Source organism: Orcinus orca, chromosome 10, assembly GCF_937001465.1.
Source record: "Orcinus orca chromosome 10, mOrcOrc1.1, whole genome shotgun sequence".
In the NCBI taxonomy this organism is placed as follows: Eukaryota; Metazoa; Chordata; class Mammalia; order Artiodactyla; family Delphinidae; genus Orcinus; species Orcinus orca.
In genome coordinates, this window is record NC_064568.1 from 83738669 (window position 1) to 83756780 (window position 18112).

General features: G+C 43.0%; 5 non-coding genes and 1 pseudogene across 5 annotated transcripts; 4 read left to right on the forward strand and 2 right to left on the reverse strand.

Annotated features, from left to right (window-relative positions):
• Positions 1–4999: 4999 nt before the first annotated feature.
• TRNAM-CAU (transfer RNA methionine (anticodon CAU)) lies at positions 5000–5072 on the forward strand. Its single transcript has one exon. It is a non-coding gene; the product is annotated as a tRNA-Met (tRNA).
• A 5289-nt stretch (positions 5073–10361) lies between these two features.
• TRNAM-CAU (transfer RNA methionine (anticodon CAU)) lies at positions 10362–10434 on the reverse strand. Its single transcript has one exon. It is a non-coding gene; the product is annotated as a tRNA-Met (tRNA).
• Positions 10435–11282: 848 nt separating this feature from the next.
• On the forward strand, positions 11283–11364 carry TRNAL-AAG (transfer RNA leucine (anticodon AAG)). Its single transcript has one exon. It is a non-coding gene; the product is annotated as a tRNA-Leu (tRNA).
• Positions 11365–15111: 3747 nt separating this feature from the next.
• On the forward strand, positions 15112–15183 carry TRNAQ-CUG (transfer RNA glutamine (anticodon CUG)). Its single transcript has one exon. It is a non-coding gene; the product is annotated as a tRNA-Gln (tRNA).
• Positions 15184–15624: 441 nt separating this feature from the next.
• On the reverse strand, positions 15625–15739 carry TRNAL-CAA (transfer RNA leucine (anticodon CAA)). The gene is made up of 2 exons: positions 15702–15739; positions 15625–15670 (listed from the first exon to the last, which is right to left on the reverse strand). It is a non-coding gene; the product is annotated as a tRNA-Leu (tRNA).
• Positions 15740–16417: 678 nt separating this feature from the next.
• Positions 16418–16842, forward strand: LOC125965634 (FAU ubiquitin-like and ribosomal protein S30; annotated as a pseudogene).
• The last annotated feature ends 1270 nt before the right edge of the window (positions 16843–18112 follow it).

Here is an 18112-nt window from a genome sequence, read left to right on the forward strand (position 1 = left end):
AGCTCCTAGCAGGTCACAAACACTAACTGTCACCACCAGTCATGTGAGCAAGCCATCTTGGAGAGCTCAGCCCAGTCAAGTCCTCAGAGGTCTGGAGTTCTTGCTGACACCACACGGAGCAAAATTGCCCAGGTGAGCCCAGTGAACCCACAGAATCAAGAGAGATAACAAAATGGATTTCTATTGCTATCACAGCAAGCTTAGTGGCTTTAAAAAACACAAATTTATTATCTTAGAATTTTTCAGGTCAGAAGTGATGGGTATGGTCTCACCATGCTGGAAGCAAGGTATTCGCAGCCTGCATGCCCTTCTGGAGGCTCTAAGGGAGAATCTATTTCCCGCTTCACACTGTTTATAGAGTTTGTTTCTTTGTGGTCATATGACTGAAGTCTCTGTTTTCTGCTGGCTTGAGCTAGTGGCCACTCCTGGCTTCTAAAGACCGCTACATTCCTTGGTTCTTCAAAGCCATGAATGATGGGTCAAGTCCTCACATCACATCCCTTTACCTACTCTTCTGCTTCCTCTGCCACTTTTAAGGACTCTTGTGATTAGGATCATCTCCCCATCTCATGGTCCTCAATCTTAATCACATCTGTGAAGTCCCTTTTACCATGTAAGGTAACATTCACAGTTTCCGGGGATTAGAGAATCTTTTGGAATGTCCATTATTCTGCGTACCACAAGTCACTGTGCTTTGGAATTCTCTGTTACATATTAGTAGATAATGAGAACACATTGCGAGCTGTATCTTCAATGACTTTGAACTTTACCTCAAAGGCTTTGGAAAGACAAAGAAGTACCCTTCTGAACAGAAAGGCTAATGTAACTGGTATCTTTTGCAAGCTTGTCCTGACTGTACTGCAGAAGTGGGGCCTCAGCTAGCACACAGAGTTCCTTTGTGCAAATTATGTAATAACGACTCATATTGGTGGATGAATAACAGAAAGGCAACCCTCGGGGCTGATAAAGTACAAAAAAAGAAAAATGCCACCGCTGTCCAAGGCTCATAGCTTGACTCTCAGAGCTCAGGTCAGACTTCAGCTCCTATATACCTTCTCCACAAGTGTCTTTTATAGGGCACCTGTGTATGACAGCCCTGTGTAGACAAACAATGGGAGACAAGCAAGGTTAGAAGCCCAGAAACCAGATTGGAGGCCACTGCTGTAGCAGAGGAAAGACACGGAGGCAGGATGAGGAGAACGAAAAAGTAAAACAGTGGTAGTAATCTGGTATGGAATAAAGGAGACTGATTCAGGAAGTACCAAGGAGGTAGAATTCACGGGACTTGGAAGCTGGTAGAATGTGAGTAAAAGAGAGGAAGGGATTAAAAAGGATGCAAATGTGATGATGCTATTCACCTGCTGTTGGAGGAGAAGCAGGTCTTCGCCGAGGTGATACTTTTCTTACGGAGAAGTGGGATTTGAAAACCAGGGAGAAAACAATGAGAATGACAGGCCTTGAGTCTGGTGCCGTAACACAGTTGTTCATGTAGATGAAGAAATGCTATTGCATGCTAAAATATTTTGAAGCCCTCAAGGTCAGCAAGACTGGATGGAGTTGAAAGAAACGAGGGCTACAGAGCTGATGAGGATATTTTAATGAGAATCTTCTCATACTTGAAGAGAATTGACTCAGAATTTAGAGATCTCAGAAACTGAGGATGAGATAGGAGAATGGGGAGAAAAACAAGAGAAAATGTATCCCCTTCCTCCTCACGTCTTTACTTCCCTCTTTCCACAGCTTAGATTTCATGATTAATTACCAGCATTACGAGCTTGTATAACCTTCATCTCCTGTGCCCCACTCCCCACCCTAGGTCAAATCAAACACACCATCACTTTCTCCAAACCTGAATCTGAATAGCTGAATGGATAGAGCATACCCCAAACTGTGCTCCTCCATTTAACCCACTCTAAACCAAACGTTTATCCCCTCTAACTCCACTGAAACTCCCTTGTCGAGTCCCAGCAACTTCCATCTTGCAAATTCCAATGGTCAATTCTCAGTCTTCAATTTGCTCAGCTTCTCAGTAACACTTGGCCCAGCTGATACTCCCTCTTTATGGAAACACATTCACTTGATTTCTGGAACACCACTCTCTCTTGGTTTTTTTGTTTGTTTGTTTGTTTGGTTTTTTTTTTTTCCTACTTAAATGTAGTTCCTTCTTTATTTCCTCCCAGTCTCTAAATTTTGGAGTTCTCTAGGGTCCTGACCTGAGTCCTCATGTATTCCCTACATACACCCTCTCCCTACCTGAGCTCACCTGATCACCTGGCTTTCAATACCATCTATACCCTGAGAAGTCCCAGACTTAAACTTTCAACCCCATCTCTCCATTGAGCAGATCAAATTACATGACTGACATCTCCACTGAATGTCTAAAAGGCATCGCAAACTTAACATGTTAAAAGATCTCTTGATTTCTTACCCATCCCCCAAACCTGCTCCTTGCTCAGTTCTCATCTTGATAAAAAGCACAGCAGTAATTTAAACTTGTGAAATAAACCTTGGATTCCAAATAAGTTATACTTTCAGCAAATTACTTAAGAAAGTCGTGTTTAACTTGACTACTTGGCTGTTCCTTTCTGGTATTATTATTAATTATTATTATTGTTGTTGTTATTATTATTATTTTGTTCTGAAGCAGTCGTATTTTCCCCCAAATAAATCATTTTTTTAGTGTATGAGTTTTTGTCCCTATCTACATAACATCAAACAATATTGGAGAAAGAGCATATATACATTTCTGTTTTACCATAGTACTTTTCTCCATTCCCATCCTCAAAGTATTTCCAAATTAGATAAGGACATTCTTTTTACCCCACACTTTGAAAATAAAGATTTTACAGCAGGCCAATATTTTAAAGTATTTTCTATGGCCAGCAACAGTGATAGCTACCTTGTAGGCACATGCCTAAAGAGGCTATCTCATTCCATTTCTGTGAAGTAAAAAAATCTCAGTAAGTGCTTCTGCACATTTTGAAGAAAATAAAAACTGACCATAAACCTCAATAAACCATGAAAGCCTCAATATCATGAGTAAGCAAACCACAATCCTTTAAAGCAATGTATGTGTACAGGGAGTGCAGGACATTTAGCAGATAAGATCTTTTTATTTTCTTTGGTAAGGCTAAACGGAATTTGCCAAAATTTACTTTTGCACTGTTGCCAAATGTGCAGATAGATGAGCATGGCCTAGTTTGTATTTGAACAAAATATCAACAATCTTCTGTTTTATGTATCTAGTGGTTTTATTAAATCTACACACAAATCAAGAAGATGATTTTTCGACACCATGTTTCAAATTAAAGTCGTAGGAGCTAGGGGAAACATTTTTTCTTGCCTAACTTGACACATCGTTTGAAGTTGTTATATTGTAGAGAACAAGGTCATCCGACAGAATCGGCTTCACAGTACAAGAGGCCAATACACGGTATCGAAATTTCCCTTTTTGTTTGCCCTCGGGATGCAACCTTTGAATCAGGAAATAGAGAATGCGAGTTCTTTTCAAGTATTATACCCAACACTATTTTTGACTGAGCATTGGTGTCATTTAGAGAAGAAGAAAAACCTCTGATTCGAAAATTCTCACCCGTCTTAACCCAGACTTGGGAGATTCAGTCTCCCCTTGTACTGTCACACCTCCTTCTCCACTATGCCCAAATCCAAATCCTTTTCTACATATTGTGCAGTACTCTGTTTTGGTAATTTACCTCCCTAATCCAGTTATATGTGTTCTTCCATCTGCCATTTAGACTTTTTCGGTGAGGTCTGGGTCATGCTGGCATTCACATGGTAGTCGTTTGTTCTCATTTTCAATATCTAGACTCAAGACATATGGTCGAAATATCCACAATGTTAAAAATTAAGCTAACATTATTTCGATAAAAAGCACAACAGTTAATCTACAGGCAGACCTATTTCGCATATTTAGGTTACAGCACTCAGAGAGATGCAACACTGGACTGCCCATTATTGCGAACCAAAAATTCCGGTTGCCCTCATCAGCGGCCAGGGGAAAAACAGAGATTGCAACTACAGAAGTCGAATAATACATGCCGCCTCAATTTGGCAATAAAATCAGTGTTCCTCTCAGCCCTCCAGGGGCGGGGGCGTCAGCGGAGGTAAAGGTGTCATAGGGTGTTTTTGGTACTTTGCCCAGCCGTCCGCAGCCCATCTCTGAAACCCTGACTCTTCTCAGCCCGGGAAGAGGTTTCCCAGGAGTTGCGGCTTTCCCAAGACATTCCCGGGGCAAACCAGGAGACTGGGTAAGCCAAGCTTTTCACCTGTTCCTGTTTCTGTAACTACAGCTCTCTCATACCAGCAGATTCCCAAGAGTTTGCACCAAGGACACCTTATTCTTTAAAGCATCAAGTCCCATATGTCCAGGAACCCCCTTTGGACTTCTTCGGGACGGAGCAGTGGTCAGGGAAGATTGTAGTCTGTTGAGAAACTGATGGGACTTGGGGAGGTGTTTTCTTAAAATGAGGACAGACCGCTTTATGGGAAATTTGCCTGCGAAGGGGCATAAACGAAATAGAGCGACAGCCTGAGACAGAGGCGTCGAGTCAAAGGAAGTGTTTTGTTATTTAAGGTAGTAAACACTTTAACGTGTTTAAAGTACTGATGAGAAGAATCGGGTATGGAAAGAGAGAGGGAGAGTGAGAGAGGAAGTGGGCCGTTTTCCTCTTCCCTAGAGACCACAGGGATGGACGCCGGTATAGGTTAAGTGCAGGTATCTGGGCAAGAAGTTAAGGAAACTCTCCTTCTGTTGTGAGAGGTGAGGGTCATCAGTTCAGAACGAGGGGAGCAAAGGCAGTGGCATCGACAACGACTTTCCTCATCTGATTCAGGTTGTAGAAGTTGTTGCACTTTTAAGCCGTTGCAGGGGAGCATTTCATTTTCAGATTTTAAAGTAAAGGAACTACAGAGCAAGACAGAAGTTTAAGCAAGGTAAATTCCAGTGCTAAAGACATTTGATGAGGACACCCGGCCGCCTGCCTCCTTAGCGCAGTAGGCAGCGCGTCAGTCTCATAATCTGAAGGTCCTGAGTTCGAACCTCAGAGGGGGCAGCTTGATTTTTGCCCTCGCCCTCCGCCAACCAGTTGCCGCCTTCGTCTGGCAAAAGTCTGCTTCCTAGTGACTGGGCCAGTTGTGTGCTGGTCAAAGAGCTCAAGCCTCAGCTTTCTTCCTCCTGATTGGTAGGTGCAAAAATATGGAAAGATGTTATTTATGTATAATGACTTGTTATCTTCAGCTCCTTCCAGTGGACAACCTCTTGTCCAAGTTCCTCTGATTGCTATTTCTTCTTGGAACAGTATCCTATTGGCGCAATCTAATTTATTGGGGGAAAAATTGAATGGACAGCTATATGAAAATCTGACATTCAGTTTTCTCAGTAAGTCTTCTTGTTTCCTCTTCATATATACATGCCATCTCCTTGCCCTGGCCTCCCTATCTAATCTGGTCCTAACTGGTTTCCCATCTGTACTACACTGAATATTGTTCCACAAAAATGTATGCCCACCCAGAACCTCAGAACGCGACCTTATTTGGAAATAGAGTCTTTGCAGATGTCATTAGTTAAATTTACATGAGATCATACTGGGTGGGGGTGGGGGTGGGGCTTAAATTCAGTGGCTAGTGTCCTAAGAAGTATGTCTGTTTTATCCACTCCTGTATTTCCAGTGCCTAGCACAATATCAGACAAACAATAAACACTTGTCAAATAAGTCAGTGAATTAATTAGCATATTAAACGTTACTTTGTTTTTGTTTTGGGTTTTTTTTTGCCATATTCCCTACCGCTATATTACTTCCGGCGGTCAACATCTCAAATTTGGATTTTTGCAGTAATCCCCACAGGAGTCACACCTACTGAAGTTCATCCTGCAGGCATACTTCTCTGGCCCAGTCCGTGCTGGAAAAAGAGAGGGCAATACTTAGGCTGCTCCTGCTAAATATCTGGACCTGTATTTCAGGATAGTTCTCTCAACAGTTCATTCTGGTGCAGAATGAAAAAGGTATATACTAGGGAACATCTTAACAGTGTCTTCTAGACCCTCAGCCTCTGATTCCAGGAGCCTACATCTGCTACAGTTTAAGAGCTACAGTTAAGGACTGTAGAGAGGCCAAATAGCTGGATGGTCTGGCTGTTCGGGCCGTTCCTTAGAGAATCTTGATTCTTGTTGGAGCCACTATTCTGAATCTGTTCCTCCTCTTTGTAGAATCAGAAACTATTTTTTAATTCACCCAGATTTTTCCAGGCTTACAGGACTGACTCGCAATAACTAAATGTCAGAGACATTCCAAGCCAGAGTATGAACATATTATAGCCGTACTGATGGTTGACCAGCATATTCTTTCCCTTGTAAAATAAACTCTATAGTGGAAAGCAAAGAACATTAGAAGATTGCTCTGTGAACCTATAATCAGAGTAAGGAAGTAATAAAATATTAATGACTATGATATTAGGCAATGATGGTCTGGCGCATTCACCACCAAAAAGCCAACCAAGCCAAGCTGTGGGTTGGCTGCCTCTGGGAAGAGATGGAATTCTGATCATAGTATATTTCTAAATAAAGTTACATTATCATTTGTTAGATATTCTTGTTAGCTTTATGGAACTTTGATGTCCAGAAAAACCTCCTCAGCCACTCATTTACCAACTCTTACTTCACCCTTAGGAAATTATTTGGTTCTGGTACAAAGCCATGTACTCTAAGGCTCTCCTTAAATGCTAGCTCCCTTCATCTTACAGTAAAGGTCCCATCTATTCACCTCGGCGTTGGCGTTTGCCTGAGTCACTTACACATACCGTGTAAAGAGATGGATGGTTTGCAAGGGTGGAGTCAGAACTGGATGGTAAAAGTCAAAAGCGATGCCCGAACAGGGACTTGAACCCTAGACCCTTAGATTAAAAGTCTGATGCTCTACCGAGTGAGCTACCCGTTCCTCTTCCTTTGCAGCATGTTTCCTGTACATCCTAATGTGAAGAAAAGTACATGAACAAAGTTCCAATTCTGTTCATGTTCCTTTTCTTTATTCCTAATTCCATTCCTGCCTCTTTGAATATGGCTCACAACTACTTCTGCCCCCAGGTCATAAGAAAAAGATAACGCTCATATTTGAGTAATATAAACAATTACTTCTAAAAGTTGTATATTACTAGAGATGTAATCACCTGGACCGTCTTGTGCTTCATCTTCACAATTTGTGTTCCAGTCTCCCCCCAGACCTTAAAAATGCCTAGCAGAAAAAGCTCTTAACAACTAGGTTTTGAGAACTTATTCTGAGCAAGGAGCTCTGCTTTGCCCCTGGTTTACAGCAGTGGAAAGCCACCACCTCAGCCTTCATGGAGTTTACCCTTTAGAAGGGAGAATCAGCCTTTTAAACAATGAATTACACCATAAATGTTTAAACAGCCATTGTGATAAATGTTCTTAGGAAAAAGTACAGGTTACTGAGGTTTGTAGAGAAACAAACAAGTATAATCTCATGACCAGAGTTTCCAAATTAAATGAGATAATACACGTAAACTTTTGGAATTGTGTCTGGGTCATGCTAACAGTTCAATGAAAGTTAGGTGTTATCATCATTATTATTTTTATTATAAAATAGATGAATTAGAAAATCATATTTAATTGGTTGGTTGTGCCACCTTAGACAAATTACTTAATCTCTCATCCGCTTTCCTCCCTTAAATCCTGCAACAGAAATTTCTTCCTCAAAGGTTGGGTTTACCACAATGGTACGTAGTACATTTCTAACTTATGTATTTATTCATGCCACTATTCAAAATAGATTTGAGGTGGTCTACACAACTTCACTGTAATAAGATAAAATGGAAAATGTTAATAGACTTAAGTAGGGATAAAGGGAGCATAGAGGTAGAAAATTAAGATAAACGTATGCAAGCTATAGGTGTCCCCCACCCCATATCTCCAAGACAGTGGATTATAGAGGGAGGTGACCTCTTCCAGGGGGTAAGAGAAGACTTTTCCCAGGACATGATGTTTAAACTGAGAACCAACAGTTTAATAGTAATAGATTAGACAAAAACATGGCTCCAGCATTTTAGGAAGAGCAAAAATCAGAATACTTTCAGAGAACTTAAAGAAGGCCTGAGGTGCTTGAGTGCAGATCTCTTGGGACAATACTGATGGAGGTGGGGGGCAAGATAAACAGAAAGGCAGGGACAGATGAGAGACAGACAGGCTCAGAGGTTATGGCTAGGAGTGCAGAGTACAAACTTCATCCTTGCAGCAATATAAAGTCACTGGGGATTTTAAGCAGAGAGGAACAACATGGTCAGAGATGATTTCAAAAAGATTATGTTGGTTTCATGTAAAGAATGTGTCAGCGTGAGGCAAGAGATGATAGGAAAACACAAATTAGGTTACTGTGTAGCCATGTAGACTTGACCTACTGACTATGTGGCAGTGTTGGGGAATGGTGCAGAGACTCGGAACATTTGGAAAGAAGCAGAAGACTTGGGCCCAGACTCTTCCTGGGCACCTAGAGAGGAAGAGGTGTCAAACTAATTCATTTCTCTCAGTAGGGCATTGCCTTAATAAACCCTTTACTTGGAAAGGCAGCAATAAAGCAGAATAAGAAAGGGCACTTTGGATCTTTTGAGAATTCTTTGGAAAGCATGGAGTGTTTGCTCTGTTCTTGATCTGACTTGTGGATACCTGAGGGTACTGCCGCCAGTTCTGATCAGCAGGCAAGCCGTGAGTGATCAGACAAAAAAAGGAGAATCTTGGGAGGAAGTGACCTTCCCCACAATAGTCAATATGAGATAACTGGATATGTGCAGAGGGATTCCAAAAACTTGTTCAGCTGATTGCATTCAGATCTGATCTCCTGAGCTTGCTGTTAAAAATTCAGATTTGCAGTCTACCATGTCCCACTCAAACATAAAGTCCATGAGATCAGGAGCAATTTCTGTTGTGTACAGTGTGGTATCCCTAGCCCCTATGTATCAGTCAAGGTCTAGTTCAGAAACAACACCAGGTATTTCAACTGAGAACACTGTGGTAACCCAGAGATAATAACTATGGAAAGTAGTTACCACCTTCTAGGGAGGAGGGGAAAAACGGGTAGGGGTTGGGCCTCTGAGGAAGAGCACAAAGAGAATGGTGGTTGGAATCAACTACCATTGTTGGAGCAACCCTGACTGGAATAGCAAAATTCAGAAAACAGTTCCTCTTCTCTTCTCCTGCCTCCCCGGCTCCTTCTAGTTCCTCTTATTGACAGAACCTAAGAGAAAGCCAACTGACAAAGTTTTAGATATGTAATTTGCAGATGGCCAGAGCCAACATCACAGAAGAGGGTGAATTTGAAGCTGAGCGGGAATGGATTAATAATAAGGGACACAGCTTTGAACAGTGCTTGGCACATAGTAGGTGCTCAATAAATATCTGTTCAATACCTCCCACTCAACAAGCTGAGATGTTAAGAGCTGGATATTAAATATCAATCTTGCTTTTTTAAAATTAATTTTTATTGGAGTATAGTTGCTTTAAAATGTTATGTTAGTTTCTGCTGTACAGCAAGGTGAATCAGCTATACATATACATATATTCTCTCTTTTTTTGGATTTCCTTCCCGTTTAGGTCACCACAGAGCACTGAGTTCCCTGTGCTATACAGTAGGTTCTCATTAGTTACCTATTTTATACATAGTAGTGTATATATATCAATCCCAAGCTCCCAGTTCATCCCACCCTCCCTTCCCCCCTTGGTATCTATACGTTTGTTCTCTGTGTCCTTATTTCTGCTTTGATTCTTGCTTGTTTTTATTTGAGCCAGGTGCTTATCCTGTCTCTCTAAATACCACTTCTTCTTTCTTCGTTTCCTGTTTCTCTTGTTACTCTTTCCTGTATTTTGCAGTTTGGATGACCTAGAGACCCAGTCAAGAACACTGGAAGCAGGAAAAGAAGTCCAATGCAGAGACTGAGGGGGGGGGGGGGAATGTTTTCTTTTTCATGTAGGATGGCGTTTGTGATCTGGTGGTAATTCCAGAAGAATGGCAAAAGATAATCAATAATTAATAGAAATGTTTTGCACATCATACTGCATCTTCCACATCCCCAGTGTAACCCTCCATCCCCTTCTCCCTCTCAACCAGTAAGTTTCTTGACCTTAATGTTTTTGTAACAAGTCAGTCTAAAAGTCTCCTAGCTCTATCTACAATTGGTATAAAAAGACTTTTGGAGTATTTAATCTTACTGAAAATTACTATTTTGTATCTGAACAGTACATGGTTCTGTTAAACAAAAAAATTCCCGTTTAGTTTCATCAAAGCAATTTCCTCCGAATTTTCCTTTTTTTATACGCGAACGGAAGAAAAGCTTAACGTTGCCCCCTCTGAGGTTCGAACTCAGGACCTTCAGATTATGAGACTGACGCGCTGCCTACTGCGCTAAGGAGGCAACTGCAACTGCCACTTCTACAACACCTCTACCAACTTTATTAAAGGAATCATTTTTAGAATTCTCTGAATCACAGTGTTTCAAAGGAAGGCGGAACCATGGTTTAATTCGCCTCTAAAATATTCGAAGTTTGGATGGTAAAGCCACACAGAACAAGGTAAGGGCCCGACTACCGGCCCAGCCCCGTTTCCCCTGCAAACTTTCCTGCGAAGACTTTAGGGGCGGTGAGGGCAACTGAGTGCGAACTTTGCAGAAGTTCTTCTCGGTATGACCGGGGCCCGTGGAGATGGGCTACCTTCTGAAAGGCAAACAAGACTTAAATAACAAGGACCGTACTCTTTGCCTCCCTCGTGAGGTTCCATGGAGGAGCTTGGTCTCCTGAGATAGATGAAGGAGGGCGAGGCAGGGAGGGGGCCTCAAGATTCTTTCCTCATTTCTCCTTGGCGGCTCCCGGGCTCAAGCCAAACGCCCAGACTTGCTCACTCCTGAAGTCCGGGGGCTTACTCCCTGAAGTCCAAGTGGATCTGGAACCCACAGCATCCACTGGAACTGTCAGTCTGCGTGACTCCTTTTTCCTATGCTGATGACAGACGAGGCAGGAGCCTCCTCCCGCGCCACCTGCGCCGTCGCCGTTCACGGTGAACCTGGGAGCCATGAGAAAGCAAAGTGTCAGGGGTCAGGGGGTTCTCAGGTTGTGCTGGGAGTGGAGAGGGGAACGCTGGAGGAAGGGCCCGCGGAGACAGCTCAGAGTGGCGGGGGCACGGGTGAGGTGGGGGGGAGAGAAAAAGGACCTGAAACGGGCGCAGTTTGGGTCAGATGACATGCATGTAAAACCCTATTTTGTAGGAGGTAGCGTGGCCGAGCGGTCTAAGGCGCTGGATTAAGGCTCCAGTCTCTTCGGGGGCGTGGGTTCGAATCCCACCGCTGCCAGTGACCTTTTTCCCCTCACCGTTGTCTGAGTAGGTACTCTTTCATGTCCAATATACACAGTTCTCACAGGCTGGATCCAAGTTCAGGTAGGTTCCTCTCCTACCACTTCTGCTTTTCCCAGAGACCAGAGATAACACCCATATGTACTGTCCCCCAAAACAGTGTTCATCACATGACAGGCCTTCAACTGATTATTTCAATTAACAAAAAGTTAATGAGCATCTACTCTGCGTGGTACTTACTCCGTTATTGTAGTTTCATCACCCAATAGTTTCGAACGTATAACAGACCTTCATTTAATTCATTCGTTTATGTAAAAAAAAAAAAAAGAAAAGAAAAGAAAAGAAAAGAAATCAGCTCCTACTATGTGTTACCTACTAGGTACTTAGGCCCCGTAGATACAGTTCTTACTTATTACCTTATTCAATAAATGGTGGAACAGTGAGTAGCTGTCAGTTTCCCTGAATCCACTTGCAACTGGAGACAGGTCCCGCCCGGCCGCGGTTCTCAGCATCCCCGAAGTCTTCTCATTTTACATTTTGAATCCTAATTATGCTGATCTGAGCTGTGGCGACTCTACGCAAGGCGCCTCGCCTTGCCACTCAACTGCCTCTCAGGTCACACGGTCTAGAGGCTCTTCCCCCCTCACTGTGCGCGTCTCTGCGTCTTCCATTGGGCGCCCTCAGTCTCTGCTCCAAGCAATTCTCTCTGCCCTCAAAGCTTCTTCTCCTCTACACCTCAGCAAGGTAGTTGCTCTCTCCTGGAAGCCTCCCTTGATCTCTCCCTCCACAATTACAATTAGGCACTGAGGATCTGGAAGGAAACAAAGGAGAGGGTCCCTGCCCTGGTGCAGTGTAGAGAAGACAAGCATTAGACGCATAATGGCCCCAAGATGATACAATTTCTACGGTAAAGAATGCAACTGAACTATGAATGACATTGTAGATATATAGTTACCAAAATAAAGGACAGTACAACAGTACAATGTATAGAAGAACACACTTCAACGTTTCCAGTGATAACAGTGTCAGAGGATAGGGAAGGGGGAGATTATAAATTCTACTTTAGGCACTTGTGTTTGAGTTGTTAGGATGAGTAGATATTTATTTCATAAGTCGAATAAGTGAATCCACGAGTCCACAAATGAATTGTTCAAAAAAATCCCAGTCTGATAAATACCGCGAAAGAGAAATGGAACGTGCTGGGGAGCCTGTAGCAGACCTCAGCTTAGCCATCCCTTCTTTGGCAGGCTTTCCTCATTGCTACCTGCCCTTAATTGGGTATTCCTGTTGGTATGCTTTGGCCATGCTCTGTTATCACTTGATCCATCACTTATTTTAGCATTTATCATAACTTAGGGAAATTTTTGTGCAATCATCTGCTTTTCCCCATGCGTCATAAGCTTTGTCAGATATAGAACCATATTTCTCTCACTTCCCCACATCATGAAAACTAAATAGATATTTGTAGTAAGTATCAGTGAATAAATATATAAATACATGAAAGAATATCTTTCTAATTGTGAAATGAGCAAGGTACACTGAGCTGAGGATCCCGGAGGACGTTGAGGTCTTCAGTTTGAGGTAGAGTCTTGTGTTCTGAAGCCCCATTTCTACAGGACACTCCAGCTAAACTTGGTTCTTGACTCTGATTACGCCACACTGACTTGCTCTTTCTGGATTCAGCTCTGCTACCAGGTTACTGCAAATCATTCTTGCGCAGATTGCCAGGGATCACATTACTTCTGTATTGTGGGTCCCAGTCATCTCTTCCCCCAGTCATCCCCCTCAGCAGTCTTTGTTTGCATTCACCTTGCAATATTTATGAACCAACCATGAGCGATTCCAAGAGAAAAGTGTAGTCTTCTGAACTCCACACTCACAAATAAATAAACCAACCCACGGCCATCTGTACTATCTTCCAGCTCTATACTCCCTACCCTTTCCTGGGATATAAATGTGCTAAGACTGAAAAACATTCATTTATACCCCTTCTGCCTTGCCTATCCTCAGAGAGCAGTTTAAAGCTTATAATTGAATAGTGGGCTTTTGAGGTTCTGGTGTAATTTTAAAACCAATGGACATTTTTCTTTAAGAAGTAAGCTTGTGGCTCAGGGAATAAAAAGTGTGCCACCTATACTGGGGAAGAAAGACTTGGTCCATTATTCAGCTGGATCTGAGATAACTTAGACCGTCTTTTAAGGCTAGGATACTCAAGAAGATACAACGGAGAGTTTACGTGCATGGAGGGAAGGAATAGACACTTAGGAGAACTCTATGGTGACCTGGCCAAAAGTCTTTGAATTTCACTGCTTCCCTCTCCACCTTCCAAAAGATATATGCACTTCAACCCATATTTATTGAGTAGCTATTTCTTGACAGGCACCTTGCTTGGATGGAGTTACAACAAAAGGATGAAAGTCAGAAAATGATTCAGGGATTCCTAAGCAATTCAGCCTTGGGAGACTACCAGAGGCACATGAAGAATGACTGGCCAGTAATTAATATTTAGACTGACTAAAGTAGTAATTTATACCTGAGTGTTTCTTCCAGTGATGCTACCTACATGTATGATCTCTTTATTATATGTTGTTCTTAACAGTTAAATAATCATGCTATGTTAATAAAGTTAAAGTTTAGAGAAATAAATGACTATACCCAGCACTATGACGTCCTCTCTTGGCCATCCACATTCGAGGACATATTTGTGTGGCCATATGAACACTGGAATGTCCACCTGGGAGCTAGGACCTGGAAAGGAACCCCTCACCCCCAAAAAAGAAACAATCATGCCCTTTAGACTTGTCAGATTTAGCCTATGGAGAGAAGGAAAAAGAAACATTCAAAAAAGTCCAGCGCTGGGCTACCTGATTATTTATTCACTCGTTCGTTCATTCATGCATGCATTCATTCATTCCACCTTTCATCTAGGCATTCATACAACTAGCCATTGATTAAGCTTCTACTATGTACCAGACCTTAGGGTGTTAAAGAGGAATGAGAACCGGTCCTGCACTTAAGGCATCTCGGAGAGGGAGGACAGATTTTAAAATGGCAAGCCCATGATTACAGCTAAGCAGGAAGCACCAAGAAACTCCAAGTTGCTCTGGAGGCAAGTATCCTAGAATGAATAAGCGAAGTTGTAGAAAAAAGATGTTAATGTTTTTCTCCCTTTTGAACGACAAGATTAAAATCCAATTTGCCTTTGCGTGGGTCGGAAATGAAGGCAAAATCAAAACCTCCAGAGGTATCCATTTTCTTGGATCAGGATCCTGCCCTGACGCTGACATCAAGGGATAGAAATCTGGGAAGCAGGCTCAGTAGAAACAATCAGTGAAAGTCCCCTCCCAACCACCTCCCATCCTTGCTTTTGGCTTCTCCGTCGCCCTTCGGCTGAAAGAGCAGAGATTTTCCATCCCTCCAAAAAACGCCCCCGTAAATGAAAACAAACAACCAAATCAATTAGGAAGAAGAGGCAGAGCTTTCGGTTAAACTGGCACGTTTCATTTTAAATTGTTTTCTATACATCTCTCTCATCAAAAAAATTTTTTTAATTAAACAGCACAAGGATAAAATAATTTTAAATGAAGTACAATATATAACAATTTTGAATCACTATGTTGTATACCTGAAACGAATATAGTATTGTAAATCAACTATACCTCAATTGAAGAAAAAAAAAAAAAAAACTAGAAAGCACAAGGAAAGAGATATCAGATGGACAGTGTAGAAACGTTGATGTAACAGGGGTTCCATGGTGTAATGGTTAGCACTCTGGACTCTGAATCCAGCGATCCGAGTTCAAATCTCGGTGGAACCTTTCCTTTTCTTTTCACATCCCGATCCTGTAACAGACTGAACCACGCTGCTTTCAATTTCCGCACTTTAATTTTTGATGGGTTCGGGCAGTGAGAAAGGACATGAGACTACGATCCTAATGGCCCGTGAGCTCAGGAGCAGCCTATAATCACTGAGTCTGTGTACATGTCTTTCTGTTCCCACCAGACTCATTTTTCTCCCAGGACTCCCCAGGGTTAACGAGCGTTTAGTAAAAGCGCCTTTAATGAACAAACCAGAGTGCAGAGCAAAACGTGATCCGTGATAAGTAGCAACCAAAACGGAAAAGAAAGAGTCTTTCTTTTCCTAATTGAGGGTCCGTCGTTAGGACTGTAAAAGGGAAAGTAGAGAGAAGAGTGAATGGAAACAAAAAATGGCTGAGAAAGTGGTAGTGGTTGCTTTTAGAGCAGGAGGAAAAACAGTCTGTCAGAAGTGGGATTCGAACCCACGCCCCCATTCGGGGACCAGAAACCTCTCTGGAAGGAAGCTTGAAGACTACAGCTTGAGTCTGGCGCCTTAGACCACTCGGCCATCCTGACAGCCCAGCACTATTGTCCCAAATGAGTAAAATCTGCAATTGTGCTGAAAGTGCACTCACCATGGGCTGTTAAATTCTTTTTCAGTCTAGGGTTTATCCGAAAAAATGGGAATGTAAATCCTTAAAAATTAACTGAACCTTCTTTCTCAGTAGAGCCAGCAACTTTGACTGAACTCGCGAGGCTTTCCTCTCAGTCCGGGATATAATTTGGCAGTTCTCTCCTCTCCCTTCTTTCTGCCTTTCCCGGCAAGCCCCGGGGCACTGTGGCTCAAGGATCCTAACAACCCGGAACCGACCCCCGACTGGACAAGAGAGAACTCCCTTTATTCATTCCCAGAAAGGACACAGAGCACGGGCTCTGTTCCCGAGAAGATGCCTGGCAAACCAACCGAACTGGCGGGAGCTCAGCGGGGAAGTGAGCGAGCCAGTGTAGACCTGGGGAGAAAACCGGCGAGTTAGTATAGACCAGGAAGGGGCATGGTGAGTGCGGTTTAGGGGCCTAGAGCATGAAGACTGGATGTGGATGTGAGTTGCAGAAAGTAGTAACCAAAAAACAAAAAAAGTTGATGAAGTGGAATTCATCAAAACTAAAAACTTCTGTTCATCAAAAAGCGCCATTAAAGCTCTTTCTTCACGACTCCATCTTCGCGGTAGCGGCAGTGGTGCCCACGGTTCAGTGGCCGACATGCAGTTCTGTGTCTTCGCCCAGGAGCTACACACTCTCGAGGTGACGGGTCAGGAGACAGTCGCCCAAATCAAGGCTCATGTAGCTTCCCTGGAGGGCATCCCTCAAGTCGTGCTCCTGGCAGGAGCATCCTCATCCTGGAGGATGATGCTACCGTGGGTCAGTGTGGGGTGGAGGCTCTGAGCACTCTGGAAGTAGCCAGCCACGTGCTTAGAGGTGAAGTCCATGGTTCCCTGGCCGGTGCTGGGAAAGTAAGAGGTCAGACTCCCAAGGTGGCCAAACAGGAGAAAAAGAAGATGGGCCAGGCCAAGAGGTATATGCAGTACAACTAGGGCTTTGTAAATATTGTGCTCACCTTTGGCACGAAGAAAGGCCCCAATACCAATGCTCAAGTCCTTTGTAATCCTGGCTTTCTCTAGTAAAGTCACTTAGCCCAATCAAACAACTACAACAACAACAACAAACACCATTAAAAACGTGTACAGGAAAGGCCCTGTGAGAACACAGAGACAAGGTGGCTGTCTGCACGTCAAAGAGAGAGGCTTCAGGAGAAACCACCCCTGCTGACACCTTGACCTTGGACTTCCAGTCTCCAGAAAATATACCGAAAAAATTAATTTGTGTTGTTTGAGCCACACAGCCTCGTCTTTTGTTATGGCAGCCAGAGCAGACTAATACAAACGTCTTCCATGGTGGCTGAGGACTCTTAAGAGTCCAAGGCAGAAGATGTCAGTCCTCTTGTAGGCCAGGCCCAGCATCAGTGTAGAATCATTCTGCTATACTCTCTTGGTCAGAGCATTCTAGGCAAGTCCAGATTCAAGGCAAGAATAGGTTGTACCTCTCAATGATGCATGTCACATGCATATGGAGAGGAAGGAAACTGATGGTGACCATACTGGAAGTAGCTACCATCCCTGCCCCCACCTAGCCCCAGTGGCCTGTAAACTTCATAAGGGCAGGAAGCAGAGGGTATTTACCAGGCACCCTCCGCTCATATCAAAGTGCTGGTATTCAACGAAATCCCCCAAACCCTTGTTGTTTGAAAGAATGGGTCAGATTAGCTTTTCCCCCCACTGTCTCCAAAGATTTTATCCTCAGGAAATGGAAGACAGTTAAATGTCGGTAAGCTAATGGCCAATTCAAAAAGAAATAATATTCAGGGAATTCCCTGGCAGTCCAGTGGTTAGGACTTGGTGCTTTCACTGCTGGGGCCCAGTTTGATCCCTGGTCTTGGAATTAAGATCGTGCAAGTCGCACGGTGCAGCCAAGAAAAAAAAATTTTAATGACTAAAGATAATCACATTTTTCAGCGACAGCATTACCTGAGTATGCCTTGAATTCTTCTATCCTGTATCATGTCTTAGATTGCTCTTTAATCTAGGACTCTTTACACTGGTCACTAAAGTAATAACCTACACCAGGGAATGTTGTTATGAGAAAACGAACTCAGCAATACTGGTATCTGATTAAAAAAAAAAGGTTGTCTAGCAGAGACCTGGGTCAGATAGAGAGGCCACTTGCTGTAGTGGTTAGAGCTTAGACTCTGGAGCCAGTCTACCTGGATTCTAGTCTTGGCTCTGGCTTTCACTGCTCTGTGACCTTAGACAATTTAGTTAACAATTTCCCCAGCCATAAACTAGAGATCATGATACTAGCACTACCTTGTAGGATCTAGAAGGATTTTGTGCT